The 21,757-nt window shown below is 34.9% G+C and overlaps 1 long non-coding RNA gene across 1 annotated transcript in view; it reads left to right on the top strand.

The window, feature by feature from the left end:
* The first annotated feature begins 2,600 nt into the window (after positions 1 to 2,600).
* The window catches only part of LOC129463678 (uncharacterized), a 193,513-nt gene continuing 174,356 nt past the window's right edge, over positions 2,601 to 21,757 (top strand). The window contains exon 1 of the long non-coding RNA XR_008651276.2: positions 2,601 to 3,085. This is a non-coding gene — a long non-coding RNA (uncharacterized lncRNA). The remainder of the gene's footprint in view (positions 3,086 to 21,757) is intronic.

Raw genomic sequence — 21,757 nt, 5'->3', positions numbered from 1 at the left:
ACTAGAGCCCTCGAGCCTGGGTGACAGAGCCAGACTCCATCTGAAAAAAAAAAAAAAAAGGATTATATAGTGTATACTCTTTGCATTTGGCTTTTTTAACACAGCATAATTATTTTGAGATTCAACTATGTTGTTCCATGTCAGAATTGCATATTAATTTTTATTGCTGAATAGTACTCCGTTGTAGGTCTACAATACAACTTATTTATTAATTCACTTGTTAAACATTGGTGTAGTTTCCAGCAGCTTGCTACAGGAAATAAAGATCCCATTATCTTAACCATTTTAGTGTCGGTATAGTAATATCTCACTGTAGTTATTATTCCCATTTTCCAAATGATTCATGATGTTAAACTTCTTTTCATGTATCTGTATATCTTCCTGGGAGGGCCTACTTTTTATTCACCTTATGTACACTGCACTTACCATAGTGTCTTGAACACGATACACACAGGCAAAATATAGCTTAACATAAATTTTGCCAGATTTTGAGTAATAGTATGTTTTTCATAGATTTGCCATTTTAAAAAAATAAACATTTTGTTGTAGAATGAGTTTAGGTTTACCTAAAAATTTGAACAGATAGTACAAAGGAAATTCTTATACCTAACACCCAATTTTCACTTTTATTAACATTTTACAAGATTATGATACCTTTGTCACAATTAGTGAATATTGATACACTGTTATTAAATCAAACCATATTTCATTCAGCTCTTTTCATTTTTACCCAATGCCCTTTTTCTGTTCCAGAATCCCATCCAAGATTCCATATTACATGTAATCGTCATGTCTCCTTAGCCTCTTTTTGGCTGTGATTGTATCACAGACTTTCCTTCTTTTCAATAATCAGTCTTGAGGAATAATTGCCAGTTATTTCATATACTGCCCCTCAACTGAGATTTGTGTATGTTTTTTCCCATTATAGATAGGGGTTATGGGTTTCTGATATAAAGAGCATAGAGGTGAATTACCATATTCATCAGATTATATCAAGAGCATCTACTATCAACATGACTTGGTTTTGTGACAGTTGTTAGAGTTTACAATATTCTATAAAATATATTTTGAGAGAGTGGTAGCTAATTTTTAATATATATAATTTGGCCCATTTCTCACAAGATTAAATTTAAAAGAAAACTAGTAGTCTCATTAAAATTCACACATTTTGGAACCAAAAATATTATAGCTGTCTCACAACAGAGTAAATATACATGTTTGAAATGCAATTGTCTCTCATAACCAAGATATTATCTAAACAAATGTCTCCTTCTGTCTGCCCAATTCCTGTCCTATTTAATATAATTAGTTTAGCTTTCTAAATGCAGGTTGATAAATAGTACACCATCGTAAAACAGAGTTGAAATATTCTTACGTCTTAAGCAAAAGTCTAACTTACAGTTATCTATTTTAAGAAAATAAATGGGCTAAATTTTACTACTTAATGAAAATTTGAAATCATCCTAAAGTGTCTCAAGGGAAACAATTTGGTTCATGGTGCAATATAAAAGGCACACACTAAAAGTGTCCTAAGTTTGAATTTCATAAAATCCACTAACAAGATACTTGCCCATTAGAAAGACTCTTAACTCCCTTGAGTTCTGTTTTTCCATAAAATTGTATCGTAATGATGGTGGTAAGATGATCTATGAAGATTTTGTTCTTTTTTTTTTTTTACTTTAAGTTCCGGGATACATGTGCAGAATGTGCAGATTTGTTACATAGGTACACATGTGCCATGGTGGTTTGTTGCAATTATCAACCCGTCATCCAGGTTTTAAATACGGCATGCATTAGGTATTTGTCCTAATGCTCTCCTTCCCCTTGCCCCCCAACCCCCAACAGGCCCCAGTGTGTGATGTTCCCCTCCCTGTGTCCATGTGTTCTCATTGTCAACTCCCATTTATGAGAGAGAACATGCGGTGTTTGGTTTTCTGTTCCCGTGTTAGTTTGCTGAGACATTGAGAGGTGACAACGTGCTACCAGCCCTCACTCGCTCTGGGCCCCTCCTCGGCCTCTGCGCCCGCTCTGGCTGCGCTTGAGGAGCCCTTCAGGCCGCTGCTGCTCAGTGGGGGCGCCTCTCTGGGGCTGGCCGGGCCGGAGCTGGCTCCCTCTGCTGGCGGCGAAGTGTGGAGTGGGAGGCGCAGGCGAGAGCCGGGGCTGTGCACGGCCCTTCTGGGCCTGCGCAGGTTCTGGGTGGGCCAGGCTTCGCAGGCCCCTGCACTCAGTGCGGCTGGCCAGCGCCTGCTGGGCATGATTCCGGGACCAGCTCCCTCTGGGCTGCCACGGTGCCCAGGCTAGGTGCTGCAAAGTCCCTGAGCAAGTGCCAGTGAAGGAAGAAGCCAGCTGGGCTTCTGGGACGGGTGGAGACTTGGAGAACTTTTCTGTCTAGCTAAAGGATTGTAAACGCACCAATCACCACTCTGTGTCTAGCTAAAAGTTTGTAAACACACCAGTCAGCACTCTGTCAAAACGGACCAATCAGCTCTCTGTAAAATGGGCCAGTCAGCTCTCTGTAAAATGGACCAATCAGCTCTCTGTAAAATGGACCAATCAGTAGGATGTAGGTGGGGCCAGATAAGTGAATAAAAGCAGGCTACCCGAGCCGGCAGAATCAACCCACTCAGGTCCCTTTCCCTCACGTGGAAGCTTTGTTCTTTTGTTTTTCACAATAAGTCTTGCTGCTGCTCATTCTGTGGATCCCTGCTGCGGTTATGAGCTGTAATGCTCATAGCTAAGGTCTGCAGGTTCAAGTCTTGAAACCAGCGAGACTACAGACCTACCGGAAGAAACTGGCAACTCCAGACGCGAGGCCTTTAAGAGTGTAACACTCACGCGAAGGTCTGCAGCTTCACTCCTGAAGCCAGCCAGACCATGAACTCACCAGAAGAAATAACTCTGGAGACATCTGAAGATCTGAAGGAACAAACTCCGGACACACCAGCTTTAAGAACTGTAACACTCACCGCGAGGGTCCGAGGGTCCAAGGGTCCGTGGCTTCATTCTTGAAATCGGCCAGACCAAGAACCCACAAATTCCAGACACAACATCATTTCCTGTGGGAGCGTATTCCGGAATCACAGAGGTAATTTATTCCAACGCAAATCAGAATTGCCATTTATGTAACAATATTACCTACACTTTTAATTGTTTACCTCTCTTCTATTTGAACACCTTTAGAGACAGGAACTCAGAATACTCAGTCCACTTGCATATCACCAGCTACATGCCACTTACATGCTGAAAATTTTATATTTACCAATTGCCTACTCACATGATCACTTGAATTTTTAATAGATATCTCAAACTTAACGTGAGTAAAACTGGGCCCTGACGCTTTGTGTGTGGGGGGGCGGGGGGGTGGTGGTGGTCAGAAAACGATATATTTTCCATTTTGTTTTGAAAATTCTGAAAAATCTAAAAAGCTAAAATATCTGTAATCATGCTCTTTTGAAAATCATCTTATAAAGAAGTAAAAATCTGTTCCCCAAACCCAGTTTCTGGAGAAACAGTGAGTATCATGACACATTGGTAAAGAAATAACCAAAAAAAAAAAATCCGAACTGTAATTTCTGGGAAGATCAGGTTTTACTGCAGAGGAAAAAGAATCTAGCTGGTTTAGAGAGAAACAGGTTTATCACTGGAGTATTACATAAGATTTTTATGATTGTTGGGTGACTTGAAGAGGTGAACTCCAAGCTGCTCTTCCAGAAATAAATTCCCAAGCAGAGTGGGGTGGTGCCTGCTCCACAACCAGCTGATCTGTTATGGTCTTCATCAGCAAAGGAGTGGCTCACACCCTGAGTGTCTTCCAGGTTATTTCAGTTTCTTTAAAAAAAAAAAAAATTCAATAGGTTTTTGGGGAACAGGTGGTGTTTTGTTACATGGATATGTTCTTTAGTGGTGATTTCTGAGATTTTGGTGCACCCATCACTTGAGCAGTGTACGCTGTACCCAATGTGTAGTTTTTTTCTCGCTCACCCCCATTCCACCCTTCCAAAGTCCACCGTATCATTCTTATGCCTTTGTGTCCTCAAAGCTTAGCTCCCACTTACAAATCAGTATATACGCTGTTTGGTTTTCCATTTCTGAGTTACTTCACTTAGAATGATGGTCTCCAGTTCCATACAGGTTGCTACAAATGCCATTGTTTTGCTCCTTTTCATGGCCGAGTAGTAGTCCATGGTGTATATATATAGAGAAAGAGAGAGAGAGAGAGCGCATTTTCGTTATCCATGCATTGATTGATGGGCATTTGGGCTAATTCCGTATTTTTTCAATTGCTAGTTGTGCTGCTATTAACACGTGTGTGCAAGCGTCCTTTTCATATAATGATTTATTTTCCTCTGGGTAGATACTCAATAGTGGGATTGCTGGATCGAATGGTAGATCTACTTTTCCACACTGTTTTCCATAGTGGTTGTAATATTATGATAAACATTAATTCTCACTACTCTAATTTGAAAGCAAAATTTGTTAGGTAATTCTACTTTTAAGACCCACATTATTTCTCTTCTGAATGTTTTAGGTTATGCTTCTTTAGAACACCACAGTCAATTTAATTCATAACTTTGACTCATAGTTGTATTAAAATTCTGCTGTCTTATATACCTCTTTGTATATAAATATGTGCATTTCATGCTCATGCTTATTAAATATTATAGAATTTAAAGAGTATTAGTTTTATCCCAATCCAGAAAAAATTTGGATAGCTTTGTTGAGAATCAGTATTATTTTATTTTCTCTCAACTTATTCTGTTTTTTTAATGATTTTATATCATCCTGATTTTCTTCAATGAAATAAACTGGGTAGTATTTCATATATATATAATATTTCATATCCCAAGTTCAGCTAACTTTGACTTCAGGATTAAGACTCTTAATTGCTCATGGATATTTATCAAAATCAGATTAATCAAAAGATTTAGCAAATGTGCCTCATTTTCTTGATTAAAAGCAATCAAATGCTGAATGTTTTCCAAGTAATCTAAGGGGGAAAAAAAGATCTAAATGACACCACATGCTTCCAATTGAAAATAGAGTAGAGTGCGTGACAGCTTCATTAAAGCCTTGTTATAAACCACTTTTAACAAAAACAACAAAAATCAACATGCCCAACAAATCAGAACCTTGGGAAGAATACTGCTGGATAACTTTGCCATTCTTTTCCTCCCTCTGGCTAAGTAATTTCATTCAATATTTTTATCTGGTAGCCAAATACTCTTATGTAATCAACAAGATGTCTAGAATTTTTCTTCTCTCGTAATGTTAGTCTTGAAGTAGTATCACTTTCCTTTAGTGAAGAAAAAGTATATTATACTGATTTTGTGAAATATTTTTGATTTAGTATAAAGAGCAACCATACCTTCACTGTCATGCAGTGTTCAAATAAAAATAACATATCTGGCGATGGTGATATGCCTGTAAAAATTCAAACTTTCTCTTTAAAATAATTTATTGATAATGTTGCAGAAAAGTTAATCTAAGAGTTTAGCAATGATCAAAGTTTTTCAATTTTGCCAACTTCATTTTTACAAATCTATTGTAATTTTGTTGAGATTTTTTTTTGTTGTCACTACTGACATAAAAATGGTACTATATGATATTCAGTTCTATCAGATGTTTATTTGTATTTATCAGATGTTTACTTTTTAATTCTACAGAAACATTTTCAAGATAATTTATTGGAACAGTTATCTGAGAATTTTCATCAGATATTTATGTGAACTGAGTCTATAATTCTTTTGTCTATTAAATTGATAATGCAGAGTGGAAAATCCACTTAATAGAAATTGAGGCAATTTAGAGTAAGAGACGAAATTACAAAGAAAAGCTAATAATGGCACTGAAACAAGAAGAGAATTCAGAACATGATGGCTGGGAATGACCTAATCTTTACCCCGTCTCCTTCTGTTGTTTCTGTTGCGTGCCAGAGAGCTCATATTTAAGCTCGAAAAAAACAGAAAATGAGAATGCCCAACAGGCTAAACTGTGTTTTCTATGTGTGCATTTCCTACAGAAAAGTATAGCATTTTATGATTTCCAACATATTTTATTAAAATGCATAATACATCTATTCACATGTAAATGTTATAATGCCTATCACATTTAAGTGGAAATTTTTACATTTCCATCTAATAATTTTAGTTTCTTTACTATAAAAGATTTACATAGGCTGTGGTTATATATGATTCATACACACAAGAATGTACACACACACACATTTTTAGAAAACGTATAATGGCAGTGTATGCATTAAAATTATATTGACAAATTAAAATATGAGTAGATTTCTGATATATCTGTGAACTCTTCAGTACATCAAAAAAGGCATAAATTTCTTTACTTGCTTTTTCCTCTTTCTACCGTGTCTATAAACATGCTGCTTTTATTTCTCCCTTAAGCGGTATATTTACTTTCTGCAAGACCACGAGGCTCTATTTCCATGGTACAATTGAAAAAAAGATTAGCCCAAATAATTTCAAACCAGAGTTTTTCAATTTTCACACAATTCACCTACTCTACTTTTATACTCACTTTCGTGTAAGGATCTAAGTAATGTCAGATTTGGAGAGAGAGGCTTGGACAAATAAATAAAATATGGCATGTACTGACTGACATCAGAGATTACAAATTTTCTATCTCTTGAGGTCAGTAGTAGAACTGTATATTATATGCAACATTTATGGATCAGATGTGAAAAGATGGCCTATATGGATTCTAAGGAACCTCACAAGTACACTTTTCTGAGTTAATTTACATATTTTTTTATTACTTACATGTATATGATAGTGTTTTTATATAGTGCATGTTCTTATTTCCAGTTCATCGATATTCTCTTGTCCCCTAAAGTCCTCTTTATTACTTGGCAGATCATAGTGCTGATAAGCAACTGAAAAGGATTAAGTTCTAACATCTCTTGTAGTGTACTTGCATATAAATGAATGTGCCACAAATATTTGTGGTCTTCTCGACTGTCAGCACCAGAATAGTCATGTCTGCTATTGACGGTTCTAGTTATCTCTTGTTACATAACAAACTGTCACAAAACTGTGTCTTAAAGCAAAAAATATTACTTCTTTCAAATTTGTAGATTGAGCTCAGTTCACTTCCTTGATTGTGGTTTTTTATGTGGTTTTAGTCAGATATTGGCCAGCATCGTAGGTATCTCAAGATTTCTTTACTTACATGTTTGATATTTGGGTTGGAATGACAAGAATAGCTGTAGGCCGAGTAAGCTTTTTTGTCTTTAGGCAGACCCTTGATGTGGGCTTCCTCAAAACATTGGACATCTTGCATGGTGGCCAGCTTTCCCCAGAGTGAAGTTTCCAAAATACTAAAGCTAGAGCCAACGAATTTTCCTATAATCTTATAACCAGAAAAATCGGTGCCACTTTTGCTGCACTCTATTATTTACATAGGGCCAGCCTAGATCTAAAGAGGAAAAGGAATTTACAAGGAAGTGAATGCTAGGAAGTGTTGTTCACTGGATAGGAAGGATTGTCTGCTAGATTAACTACCACAATGTCAACCAAATCAAGAACATTTAAAAAGATCTGACTTTTAAAAATAATTGTTACTAGAAAGAAGATCAACAAAATTTAAATAATTATCTTCAGATTTCATTTACCTACATTGCAGAGGGCGTTGAAATGTAAATATGTGTGAAAAAATTTATCTATTGATTTACTTATTTTGCTATAAACACATTCTGCTAGATCAATGAAGTTCCCATTAAAATATGATGTTTCTCAGTAGTCACAATAAATCTGCTTTACAGTTAAGACAGCTAGCTGATGACTTTCAGCTGTTTATCAACTGTATGACAGAGAACTCTAGGACATCAGTCAATCATTTGCCAAGAGAATGTAGAATGTACAGAGCTATTTTCCCTGAAAATATGATAATTTTGCCCATGAAATTCCTGTGGACTCCTTACGAGATGCAGGATAATCCTCAATTTGTGCAAACTTACTTAGATTTCAGCACAAACTTTGGTCTTATTTCTAATATTTATTGTTCTTTTTTAAATCAACAATATAAAATTGCATCCCATTCTTGAGATCATTCAGTCTACATTTTAGCATTAAATACCTCTTGACAAAAAAATAGTTTTAAAACTTGATGATTAGAGAACATTTCTAAAGGAAATCATAACTATACTGAAATTATTTTACCACTGACAGTCACTGATGATCATTTTTTGGGTTGGTCCTTTTTGCCTGTGTCTGCAAGAGGAATATTGATCAGGTTACCTCTGCTCTAATTTGAAACAAATAAGATTAAACACCTAACTGCATGGCGTATTTTGCCAGTGGAACTACATTCTGGGATAGGACCAAGCCCATTCAGCAATATTAATTGATGCATTACTTATAGGTCTGATAGACTTCCTAGAATATTTCAATCCATACGAAATTCCTTCTCACACATCTTAAGGATCAATTTATGTGTAATTCTCGAGGATGATAATGTTTTATTCCCATGATAAAAATAGATGATTGTGTCTAGATTATTTATCCATACTTAGAGATGTTACATTCATCGAGTTGTACTAAAATTATTATTGTCCTAAACTTTTAAGCTCTTGTTTGGGAAGTATGTCATCCAGATTTTATAACACCCAGGTGTTTTACACATTTCAAGTTCAGATTATTCAACTAATCATTTTAAATAGAGCTTTTAGAGTCATATGCCAGAAAACCAAAAGTGATGTTATTATATGATTTTTCAGTTTTCTTTATTTATGTTAACCAGATTATTAAAAAGACTCAATAATCGGTAGTACTTCAATCACTGTACCTTAGTACTCATGCAAAACAAAGATGGTAAAAATAATCTTATTGAGGCTTCAAAAGATTTTTTTTGGTCAATACTAAATTTTTTTTCAGTGTACATTCCTTTTTACTTATTCGTTAAGTATCTGACATCATTGTTAAATAAGTGGCATAGGCTGGGCGCGGTGGCTCACGCTTGTAATCCCAGCACTTTGGGAGGCCGAGGCGGGCAGATCACGAGGTCAGGAGATCGAGACCACGGTGAAACCCCGTCTCTACTAAAAATACAAAAAATAAATTAGCCGGGCGTGGTGGCAGGTGCCTGTAGTCCCAGCTACTCGGAGAGGCTGAGGCAGGAGAATGGCGTGAACCCGGGAGGCAGAGCTTGCATTGAGCCGAGATTGCACCACTGCACTCCAGCCTGGGCGACAGAGCAACACTCCGTCTCAAAAAAAAAAAATAATAATAATATAATAATAATAATAAAAAATAAAAAATATTAAAAAATAAGTGGCATAGAAACAATCACACGATTGGGAAAAAAAGACTTTAGAGTAAATTGTGTATTTTCTGTCAAAATGGGCAAATGATGCTACTAAAGAATCACTGTAAAGAAATAATCTAAAATTAATTATTTTAGAAGTGAAGTTAATATTTTGGATAGATATGTTGCAACTATGAGATGCTTTTTAAAATGATAAACATATAACCTATTTCATTATGTTTTAAAGGTAATATCCTATAATTCATGAATTTCAAGTGTATAATTCAATTTTTAGGTAAATTTACCAAGCAGTGCACACATTAAAATAAATCCACTTTCAAACATTTCTATCATCCAGTAAAATCCATCCAGCCTACTTATTGTCAATCTCTTCCCACCTCTCTTAACTCTCACCCCAGGTAACCACTATTTTACTTTCCGTCTCTATAGATTCCAGATTTCATGTCATTTCTTATAAATGGTACAACAAAACAGATGGTCATTTTTGCCTGACTTTTTAATTTACATAATATTTTTCAAGTTTATTTATACTTACTATGCATAATGCTACTGAGAGCATTAGTGTACAGTTCTCATGTGAATATGTTGGGTATATACAAAGAAATTGATACGCTATATAGTAAAACTAGGTTTAACTTTCCTTTTTTTTGAGACGGAGTCTTGCTCTTTCTCCCAGGCCAGAGTGCAGTGGCACGATCTCGGCTCACTGCAAGCTCCGCCTCCCAGGTTCATGCCATTCTCCTGCCTCAGCCTCTCGAGTAGCTGGGACTACAGGCGCCTGCCACCACGCCCGGCTAATTTTTTTGTATTTTTAGTAGAGATGGGGTTTCACCGTGGTGTCGATCTCCTGACCTCGTGATCCGCCCGCCTCGGCCTCCCAAAGTGCTGGGATTACAGGCGTGAGCCACCACGCCCGGCAACTAGGTTTACCTTTCTAAGAAACTATCAAACTGTTTTCTAACATAGTCATTTAGTGTGTGTAAAATAGTATATCATTGTGGTTTTAATGTTGTTGACTATCTTTTCATGTAGTTATTAACCATTAGCACATCCTATGTAATCCTTTTGAGAATATTTTGTCTTTGGAGGTCACAGCTGACAGCAGTAACTAAACCATTTTTTTAATGGAATGATTTATTAAGACTATTTTGAACAAAGACCATGTGTGAGAATCCGAATGTCATAACTGATGTTGGGATGGGATTAAAAGTATCAAACTAAAATTGCAGTGCTCTGCTTGAGGATGTTTCTTATGCAATCTGAATTTCATGCAAAATAATTATCAGGGGATTATTATGATGTATTCAGCATATAGTGTCTTAGCTCACCTCAGATTTAAGTGAGTAGTAAATGACTTCTCAGGTAGATTTGCTAGTTAGGCTTGTCATTAATAAAATCATGTTAACCCTGTTCTTAACTGGATCCTTAAGCCATGTGGTTTCTATGCAATTGGCTATGTAAAAATAATAGTTTTCTAGGTATTTCTTTAGGTATTGACTCTAACCATCAGTCTTGAAGTAATAATTACTCAATATTTGTCAAAATATCACTTAAGACCTCTACTTCTAGAAATATGGTTGAGATAATATGAAAATCCGCCTGCTGTATCACATACAGGATGTCAATAAAAATAATTTTATATGCACAGAAGATCTTGTAAAGCAAGAGAAAACTCCAAATACTACTCAGTCCCCACCCCTCAAAAAAAAAAAAAAGAGTAGCAAGAATGTGACTTCAGAGTAGAATAGCAAACATGGAATCTGGAATGTACAGCACCTTTGAACATTGGTTTGAGCCCATGTTGGTGGGGTGACAACAAACCTGAGCCTACAAAAAAAAATGTATATTCTCAATGGGTGAAAAGGTAGACTAGAACAAAATTCAACTCGCTAGACATGGTAAGGGCTTTATAAAGAAAAGTGTCTTCCTCTACCATAACCTAGGAAAAGAATTATTAATAATAACACGCTAATAATAGCAATAACAAAAAAAGCCTGACTTTAAGTTGCCTTGAGGGTTGAATTTTTATTATTTGGATGATCATGGAAATCACAAGTTAGAAAAATATTTAAAGCTTGATAGTGTCTCTGACACCCAGAAGAAGCAAATACACAATTTCTCTAGAGAAATCATATTCTACTGAGGCTGTTAAGGATTTCCACAGCGAATATTTAGCCAATTATTAGCTACCAATAAAAAAGTACAAGTCAGATTAGCAAGATACTGCAGAAATAAAAATGACAATATCCCTCACGGATTTTGTATTCTGGAATTATGAAATACAGAATAAAAAGAAACGCTTAATATATCCCCCAAATTTTTAAATGAAACAAAATATCAATAGCAAGAAACCATTAAAAATAGGTTAAACAAGGCACTTAAAAACACCAAGTAGGACATCTATCTGAATTCTAAAGGTAAGCCATTCTTTCCCATGTTGTCCCCACATGCTAGACTGCTCTGCATCGCATCTCAGTTTCTTTTTTTTCCTGCTTTATTTGGGGCCAGGGAGACTTACCTACTCTCTTAAAAGTTTAACTGAGCATGTAAAATTAAATTTATTGTGATTTATAAAGCATCTGGGTGATATAGTGCAATAGTTTAGATGTTCATCTCTCCAAACTTTGTTTAAATTTGACCCCCAAGTTGGAGGGGGGGCCTAATGGGAGGTGTTTGGGTCATGGCGGCAGATCCTTCATGAATAGAACCCTGCTCTCTGGGACAGAGTTGGAGTGAGTTCTCATTCTGTTCTCATGAGGGCTGGTTGTTAAAAAGAGCCTGGTGGCCGGGCACAGTGGCTCACACCTGTAATCCCAGCACTTTGGCCGAAGTGGATAGATCACCTGAGGTCAGGAGTTACACATCAGCCGAGCCCACATGGTGAAACACTGTCTCTACTAAAAATACAAAAAAAAAAAAAAAAAAAAAAAACATTAGCCAGGCATGGTGGCAGGCACCTGTAATCACAGCTACTCAGGACGCTGAGGCAGGAGAATTGCTGGAGCCCAGGAGGCAGAGGTTGCAATGAGCCAAGATCATGCCACTGCATCCTGGTACCTAACTCCCCTCCATCTCGTTTCCTCTCTTACCATGTGATCTCTACACACAAGCACCCTCTGCCTTCTGCCATAATTGGAAGTAGCTTGAGGCCCTCATCAAAAGCACACTTCAGCACCTTGCTTCTTGTACAGCCTACAGAACTGTGCGTCCAATAAACTTCTATTCCTTATAAATTACCCAGCCTGAGATGTTTCTTTATAGCAATATAAATGGACAAAGACTTACAGCAAGAGGATTTCTAAGAATATTTCGTTTTTAATATTCCTGGAAGTAAAAGTGTCAAGTAATATCTTGACAGAAAGTAATCTTTACAATACCTTTTAAGAAATGCAATTTAATGCATTTGTCTTTGACATTGATAAAAATAAAATTTATTTTATCTTGCATACTGTGTAGTTCTTAAATGTTCCTCTCATTTTGATGTTTCCTAATCATATAATTTTTTATTTTCTACAAACCCTATATAGAGTCTATTATGTTATTTGTGAAGAAGATTATTTTATTCTACCTTTCCATTCTGATTTCTTTCATCTAAGTTTTTAGAAGTACAGTAGAAATCTGTATGTTACAATCTATTGAAGCTGAATTTGTTCATATCCTGTAATACAACAATTCCATTTCTAGTATTGACCCAAGGGAATGCATAAACAACTTCTACCAATGTCATGTACTACAAAAGTACACAATTTGTCTGAAAACCACTGCCAATCGGTAAAGACTCTGTTAGCAGTCTGAGAAGAGATAAGAAAAGACATTTCTGTAGCATGTTTACATTGCTACTTATCCAGTTGTAGGCATGTCCAGTGAACTAAACAGTGTACTTATTGATCTAGTAAAAGTTTAGAGTTACATAACATCTCGTGCATTAAATTCTGGAATGTTCTGTCCTGCTAATTAAATGTGGCTTTCTCCCTTTGAATTTATAATCCTAACATACACTTTCCTTTATGTATCTTGAACTTCAATTAAAAAGGGTTTAAAAGTCATTCAATTCTACAACTTCAAACAATATTATTAGAAACATGCCTAACAGAAAACGTGAAATGTCTATGGAAAAATATACATTCTTAGTGAAATGCATTATGAAGGACCTAAATAAATGGATAAATACAAAATATTAAAAGTCAGAATAATATATGTTTATTCTACACAAAATTAAAATCGAATGTAATGAAATTATAAGTTACATTTGAAATACATTTTTATAGAATTTAATTTTAAATTTTATATTGAAATAGGAGTAAAATAAGCAATATATACCTGAAGAAAAACTGTATAAGAAACAAATTGTCCTACTGGATAAAAACCTGAAAGGTCGGGTGTGGTGGCTCACTCCTATAATTCCAGCACTTTGGGAGACCGAGGTGGATGGATCACCTGAGATCAGGAGTTCTAGACCAGCCTGGCCGAGATGGTGAAACCCCATCTCTACTAAATACACAAAAATTTGCCAGGTGTGGTGGCATGTGCCTGTAGTCCCAGCTACTTGTGAGGCTGAGACAGAAGAATCACTCAATCCTGGGAGGTGGATGTTGCAGTGAGCCAAGATCATGCCACTGCACTCCAGCCTGGGCAACAGAGTGAGACTCCACCAAACAAACAAACAAACAAAATATTAAGGACAAATTTTAAGACAGTGTGAAATCAATGCAGAAGCAAGACTTAGAAACTGACTTACATATATATTAAAACCTTTATATATTACAGGGTAATATGAAGTGATATATTGCTGATGTATTATAATTTCAATGAGGACCAGATCACCTGAAAATTGTGTCCTGACAATTTCTTATTTATATGAAAAAATGTTTCTCAGCATTATTTAATATTTAAAAGGCTCCAGTAGAAAACATGCATTTATGCTTTGGAAGGAAATATAAGAATATACATTTATTTCATCAGCAAAAACAATTTATTTTTATGTTTTTGTTTGTTTTTGAGACTGGGTCTTGCTCTGTTGCCCCAGCTGGATTGCAGCTCACTGCAGCCTCTAATTACTGAGATTAATCAATCCTTCTGCCTCGGCCTCCCAAGTAAGTAACTGGGCAGAAGCCACTACACCTGGCTAAGAACAATGCTTTAACAAAGATAAAACCAAGCTCTGCCTTAAAGAAGCATGGAAAAGTCAAATATATTAAAATTAACATATTAATTTTTTAAAACCAAAGAAAATGCCTGGAAGTGCATATACAAAGTCAATATAATGAACAAATGATTATTTTCTACCACATATTAATTAGGAGATTGAGGCCTAAGCAGTGAGAACAAATAAGAATTAACATTCAGATGCATACTACATTGAAAGTTGTATTTCTTATCTTATAGTGCAAACAGAGTGACCTTGGTCAGTGGTGGCAGTATATGTGTGTGTGTTGGGGAGTATGTATGTGTCAGGGACAGGTGAGAGAAGGTAGGAAGAGGGTTTGTTTGACACAAGCATTTAGGGAAGAATCATTAACTTTCTTTTCCAAGTTTGTGGTTTGGTCCCCATCCCAATTTTCAGAAAGGGAAAGCATTGAGTGAGACTATATTGAAAGGTTATGTGTCTGTCATGGATGTGACACGCATAATTTCCACTCATATTCCATTGGCTAGGACTCAACAGCATGATATACTTAATCATAAAACAAGGCTGATAAGTGTAACCTGGAATGTCCCAAGATAAAAAATAAGAATAAAATTTTGGTAACAGCTATCAGATCTTCTCACAATATACAAACAACTCACATAATCAATAGAAATGGTGAAAAATACCCTATTTCAAAAGTAGGTGAAAATCCATACACATATTTTAAAGAAATGCAACAGAACTGTGACTAAATGCATGTAAAAAAGTGCAACATTATAAATAAGGACACACAAAACCAAACCAAAATAAAAACTGTTTTACCCATTGTGGTCAAAAATTAAAATGAATACAAAAGCCAGGTGAAGGCACATAGCTAGTTGTATTGTAAATTACATCGTAAATTAGTACACCAGTTGTGAGTTGGTTCAGACGGGATAATTTGGCAATATCTGATAAAAGACAAGATTCAGATACTCTATTACTCAACAATTTCATTCCTTTACATAAATTCCTAAAAATTCTTTCACGTGCACACCAGAAGAAATATATCAAAATACTTAGAGTGATAGCATTCAGAAAAGTGATCATCTAGAAACAATTTAAATGTTCATTAACAAAAAAATGGATACATATATTATGGCTCATTCACAGAATAAATGCCTACAACTGTGAAATAAACTAATGATACTGATAGCAACATAGATGAATTCAAAAACATAAAATTGAATTAAAAAGGACAAAGTCATAGAAAATTATTTATCATACGATAATATTTTGTATAGTTTAAAACTCAAACTAAAAAAATGTCAAACTAAAACATTTTATATGTGTGCATATATATATAATTTCAATTAAAACCAATAAATGTTGAACACAGAAGAATAGAGGTTATCCACACTGAAAAGACAGAAGAATGTCATTTGAAAGATGATCATGTTTGGGTTTTTTCCTTGCTTTAAACTGAGTTACAGATCTACACCATTTATTTATTTTGTTAAAAAAATTATATAGATTCAATATAATATTTTTTCTTTTATATGTGATACTTCTTACAATAAAATAATATTTAAAATTAAGATCAGCAAGACGGTTTATCAGTCCACTCCTACTGATTTTTAAAAATATATCACCAAATAAAGCCAGATCAACTGAGAGATATGTAACCACCTATATAGTTTCTGATGTTCTACATTAAATTTATTTTACTCTTTTGTTGCCCTTTTCTGTTTTTTAATAGAATACGTGAGTGCTATATTCACAGATTTACCCTATAAGGGTAAATCTATAAGATGTCTTGATTTCATTTTATCAATTTTCTATCTTGTAATATTTTATATTTTATATACTTAATATAGTTTCTGCATATACTTCTATATAATAGGAATTTTGCATATGTTTTATATATGTAGCAATTCCAAAAATGTGACTATGATACAATATTCTAATTTTATGATAATTTTAAGCATTATGCTTTTATATTTTAAAGAGTAGTTTAATAAAGAACATCCATGAAATTAAGCAATGCTACTTAAAAACTGGTGAACATAATTTTTCAATATACAAAAATTTAACAGTTCTGTTCATGCCTAGTGAAATTTCTGCTAAAATCACATCCTTGTTTACTTCATTCCCAGGCAATTTAAATGATTTAGTTAGGAGAAGCAAGAATTCAGAAAGGAAGCAAGAAAGCAGGAGTCAAAAAGCAATTAGCAGAAGCCAACAGTGTAGCTGAACTTAATACAACTTTAATAATTGTCTCTCTAATTCTAAAAGGAAAAATTTGAAGTCATTCACTGCTGAAAATTATATTTGAAAATAAAACATTCTGTCAATCTTTAATGATCTGAGATCTATTCTTATTTCTTTGTAATATATATATATTTTTTTTTGAGACAGAGTCTCACTGTGTTCCCCAGGCTGGAGTGCAAGCTCCACCTCCCAGGTTCACACCATTCTCCTGCCTCAGCCTCCCGAGTAGCTGTAACTGCAGGCGCCCACCACCATGCCTAGCTAATTTTTTGTATTTTTAGTAGAGACGGGGTTTCACCGTGTTAGCCAGGTGATCTCCTGACTTCGTGATCCGCCCACCTCGGCCTCCCAAAGTGCTGGGATTACAAGCGTGAGCCACCACGCCTGGCCATTTCTTTCTAATAATTTTAAATGAGGTATGTAATCATAATGCCTAGTATTGTTATTTTCATTCTATATTTACAACAGCTAGATACTGTCTTATAAATTTTGTTATCTGCAATGATATTTTGCACAGTCATGCAGTTATTGTGGAAAACAAACTCTTAAATCATATAATGTGTGTGTATGTCTCACCGGAATTATTTCATAAGTTTAGAAAATCAAATCATATAAAATATGGATATATATTATATATATGATACTAGTCAATGGGAATTAAACTCTGGAATTAAATTCCTTGATAGTAAAATATGTAGGAAGATCACATGTCTAACTATTCTTTGTGAAATAACATGACATTGAGATCTGTAGACTCAGCCAACACAATAGACTCAGTGGCTCAAAGGAACCCGCCATACTTCTGAGTTGAGGTCCAGTTCAGACCATTCACCTACAGCAGGCCTTGAGGATAGCATGAGAATCTGCACAGGGATATCCAACGTAAGACTCAGCCATTTCCACAAGGCCATTACGCATTTCTCAAATATGCACCAGGTGTGTCATGTTGGTAAGCATAGAAGGAGAAGAAATCTGAAAAGCAGCATGTGTCTAAGAAAAACTGGATCATTTGAACATAGGTTTGCAAACTTATGTTCAAAAGAATCTAAAATGGTATTAATTCACAATGTTACGCTCCCCTAGACTTGTTAATTTAGATCCATGCTAGAATTTGAAGAGGAACTTTTTTATTTGTTGTATTTTTGAATTGTGCTATCATGAATCTTTTATCCTACTATACTAGGAAAGATAATTTTTATCATTATTAGTGAATAATGAATATTTTTAAATTAGATTAAGAAAAATTAATGAAAAGAGCTCTTGAATAGAAACTATAAATTCTTTTTTTCTGATTCACAAGTAATCTTGTGAAAAATGACAATGGCTATCTACCAGATTTCAGATATCCTGTGAAAATTAGAAAACAATATTCACTATCTGGGTGGCTCAAAGTAAAGGTAGTACATAAAGAATGAGTATAGTATTCATAAATCCATTTTATATCTATTTATAATGACATGTTGATAAATTAGCTATATTTTCAGAATTATTAACCCAAGAACATTTTGCAGCCTATCTATGGAGAAAACACATTAAATCTCCACTACCAGCTGCAAATATTTTCTTCTCCTAGGAACACTTTCTATTTTCTTAATTGTCTTGGTTAGTGTAATTTTTTTTCCTCTCTTATGTCATGGAGAATTAGCAGATGACCTTATATTCTACTTTTCAAAGAAAATAGAAACCATATGAAGTGATCTCTCTCAAGAACACTTATTTCTACTTTATTGCCTCCATTCCTTTCTCCATCCAGTGTAACTGAGCTTCCACAGCTCCTACTCCAATGAAAGTGCTAGATACATTGATCAAGCAAAATATATTGAAACCACAAACTCTTCTTTTCTCCGTGATTTTGGACTGTATAAGTCAATCCTTTTTCTCCCATGGCTTCTGAGACAATACTGTCTATCTTTTGGCCTTTAAACTTTACAAAACAGGTATACCTCATTTCATTGAGATTAACTTTATTGCCCTTCATAGATACTGCAATTTATTACAAATTGAAGGTTTGCAGCAACTCTGCATCCAACAAGTCTGTTCACACTATTTTTTAAAACATCATATGCTCACTTTGTGTCTCTGTGTCACATTTTGGTAATTCTAACAAGATTTCAAATTTTTTGATTATTTTTACATCTCTTTACCTCTTTACATCTCTGTAATCTATGATAATTAATATTACTATTGTAATTGTATAAGATGACTTAATTGATAAATGTATATCTTCTGACTGTTCCACCAGTCATTCTCACATCTGTCTTCCTCTCTTTTTGCTTCACTATTCTCTGAGACATGACAATAATGAAATTAGGCCAGTTAATAACCCTATGATGGCCTATATGTGTTCAGGTTAAAAAAAGAGTCACATGTCTCTAAATTGACATAAAAAGCTAGAAATGATTAAGCTAGAGAGAAAGGTACATTGAAAGTGGGGAAAGGCCAAAAGCTAGGTCTCTTGCATGAAACATTAGCGAAGTTGTGAATGCAAATGAAAAGTTCTAGAAGGAAATTAAAAATGCTACTCCAGGGAACACATGAACGAGAAATAAAAGGGAAACAACCTAATTGCTGATATGGAGAAATTTTAGTAGTCTGGATATATCAAACCAGCTCCAACATTATCTTAAGCCATAAGCTAATCCAGAGCAAAGCCCTAACAGTCTTCAATTCTTGAAGGCTGAGAGAGGTGAGAAAAGTTTAAAGCTAGCAGAAGTTCATTCATGAAATATAAGGAAAGGAGCTGTCTCCATAATGTAAAAATACAAGGTAAAGTAGCAAGTGCTGATGCAGAAAGTGCAGCAAGTTATCCTGAAGATCTAGCTAGTATAATTTATGATGGAAGCTAACCTAAGCAAAATATTTTCAATGTAACTGAAACAGCATTATACTGGAAGATATCATCCAGGACTTTTCTACCTAAGGAAGAAAAGTCAATGCCTGAATTTCCAGCTTCAGAAGACAGGTTTCCTCTCTTGTTAGGGGATAATGCAACTGGCAATTTTAAGTTGAAGCCAGTGTTTGCTTACCATTTGGATAATCTTAGGCCCCTTAAGAATTGTGCTAAATCCATTCTGCCTGTGCTGTGTAAGTGGAACAACAAAGCCTGCATGACACCACATCTGTTTTAAGGCCTGGTTTTTTTGAATATTTTAATCCCACTGTTGAGACCTCAGAAAAAGAAAAAAGAAAAAAAGATTTATTTAAAGATATTACTGCTCATTGAAAATGCACCTAATCAACCAAGAGCTCTGATAGAGATGTACAAGGGATTAATGTTGTTTTCATTCCTGCTAACACAATATCCATTATTCAGCCCATGGATCAAGAAGTCATTTTGACTTTCAAGTCTTGTTATTTAAGAAATACATTTTGTAAGGCTTTAGTTGCCATAGAGAGTGATTTACCTGATGAATCTGAGCAAAGTAAATAGCCTTCTGTATAGGATTCACCAGTCTTGATGTCATTAAGAACATTTGCAATTATTCACAGAAGGAGGTCCAAATGTATTAACAGGAGTTAGGAAGAGGTTGATTCCAACCTCATGGATGATTTTGAGGTATTTTAGGCTTCAGTGCAGTAACTGTGGATGTGGTAGAAATAGCAAGATAACTGGAATTAGAAGTGGAGCTCGATGCTGTCATTGAGTTCCTGCAATCTCATGTTAAAACTTGAAAAGATGAGCTGCTTTTTAAGGATGAGCAAATAAAGTAGTTTCTTGCAGCAGAATCCGCTTTCAATGAAGATGCTGTGAACGTTGTTGAACTGACAATAAAATATTTAGAATATTATATAAACTTAATAAAGCAGCAGCAGGGTTTGGAAGGGTTGATTAATTTTTAAAGAAGTTCTACTGTGGGTAAAATGCTACCAAACAGTATGCTATGAGCAATCTTTCAAGAAAGAAAAGAGTTAATCTATGGGGCAAAGTTTACTATTATCTTAAGAAACTGAAAAGCTATTCTACATTTCAGCAAACACCAGCCTAATCAGTCAGCATCCGCCAATGGAAGGCAAGACCCTCCATCAGAAAAAAAAAAAATTACTTTTTGAAGACTCAGGTGGTTAATAGCATTTTTTAGCAATAAAGCATTTTAAGCTTAAGGTATGTATATTTTTAGACATAATGCTATTACCCACTTAATAGACTATGGTATAGGGTCCACATAACTTTTATATGCACTGGGAAACCAAAAACTTCTGTGATTCACTTTATTGCAATATTTACTTTAATGCAATGGTCTAGAACCAAATCCACAGTATCTTGAATATACACCTGTCTACATTTTCTCTAGTTTTCTGCCAGTATTCCCTTTCTTCTCTGTCAGTGAGCTTTCATTATTTAATTTTGCATCTATCTGTGATGAATTTCTAATCTACATTTACCAAATCTCTTCCCAGTCTCCAGATTGATCTGTGCAATTGCTTGTTTGATATTTTCATTGGGTTATCTCACAGAGACATTTCAAAGATCTCTGAATCTCTGATCATTACTTATTATGCAAATTGGCTTTTCTCCTTTACCTTGGTAAATATATCTACAGACCTCATTCTTAGAGTTTCCTCTTTCAGACTCTCACGTCCATTATAATCAAGTCCTACAAATGATAGCTTCTAAATAGCCCTATAGTATATTCTTACTGCTCTGTTTCCATTTCCCTATATTAATTCAGTAGCTAACATTACTTTTTATAGCTGATGACTATGATGATAATTATTACAATGATCCACAATTTAATTTTTACGCTTGTAAGTAATGTTATTAGGTACCCATTTTACTTTTATGCACACCATCTTTCAGACAGGTTAAGCCACTTACCTATAATCTCATAGGCTTTAGTACCCATGCTTTGTAACTAATCTCTTTAGACATCAGTTTATCTGCAGATAGGCCATTTCTCACAATAAATCCAAAATTATTTGCATGCTAAAAAACAGATCTGTATTATTCTACACTTTTAGAACTTTTTTGCATTTGAGGCAAATCTACAATTAAAATTTATGTTTCACAATGGCATAAAAAAACTCTCAGACCTACCTAGGAGGTCCTATGCTCACATAGTTTCTCTCAGAAACACAAAGTTCCAGCCCTTTCAAACA

Source organism: Symphalangus syndactylus, chromosome 15, assembly GCF_028878055.3.
Source record: "Symphalangus syndactylus isolate Jambi chromosome 15, NHGRI_mSymSyn1-v2.1_pri, whole genome shotgun sequence".
NCBI classification, from domain to species: domain Eukaryota; kingdom Metazoa; phylum Chordata; class Mammalia; order Primates; family Hylobatidae; genus Symphalangus; species Symphalangus syndactylus.
This window is presented reverse-complemented; position numbering and strand designations above follow the sequence as displayed.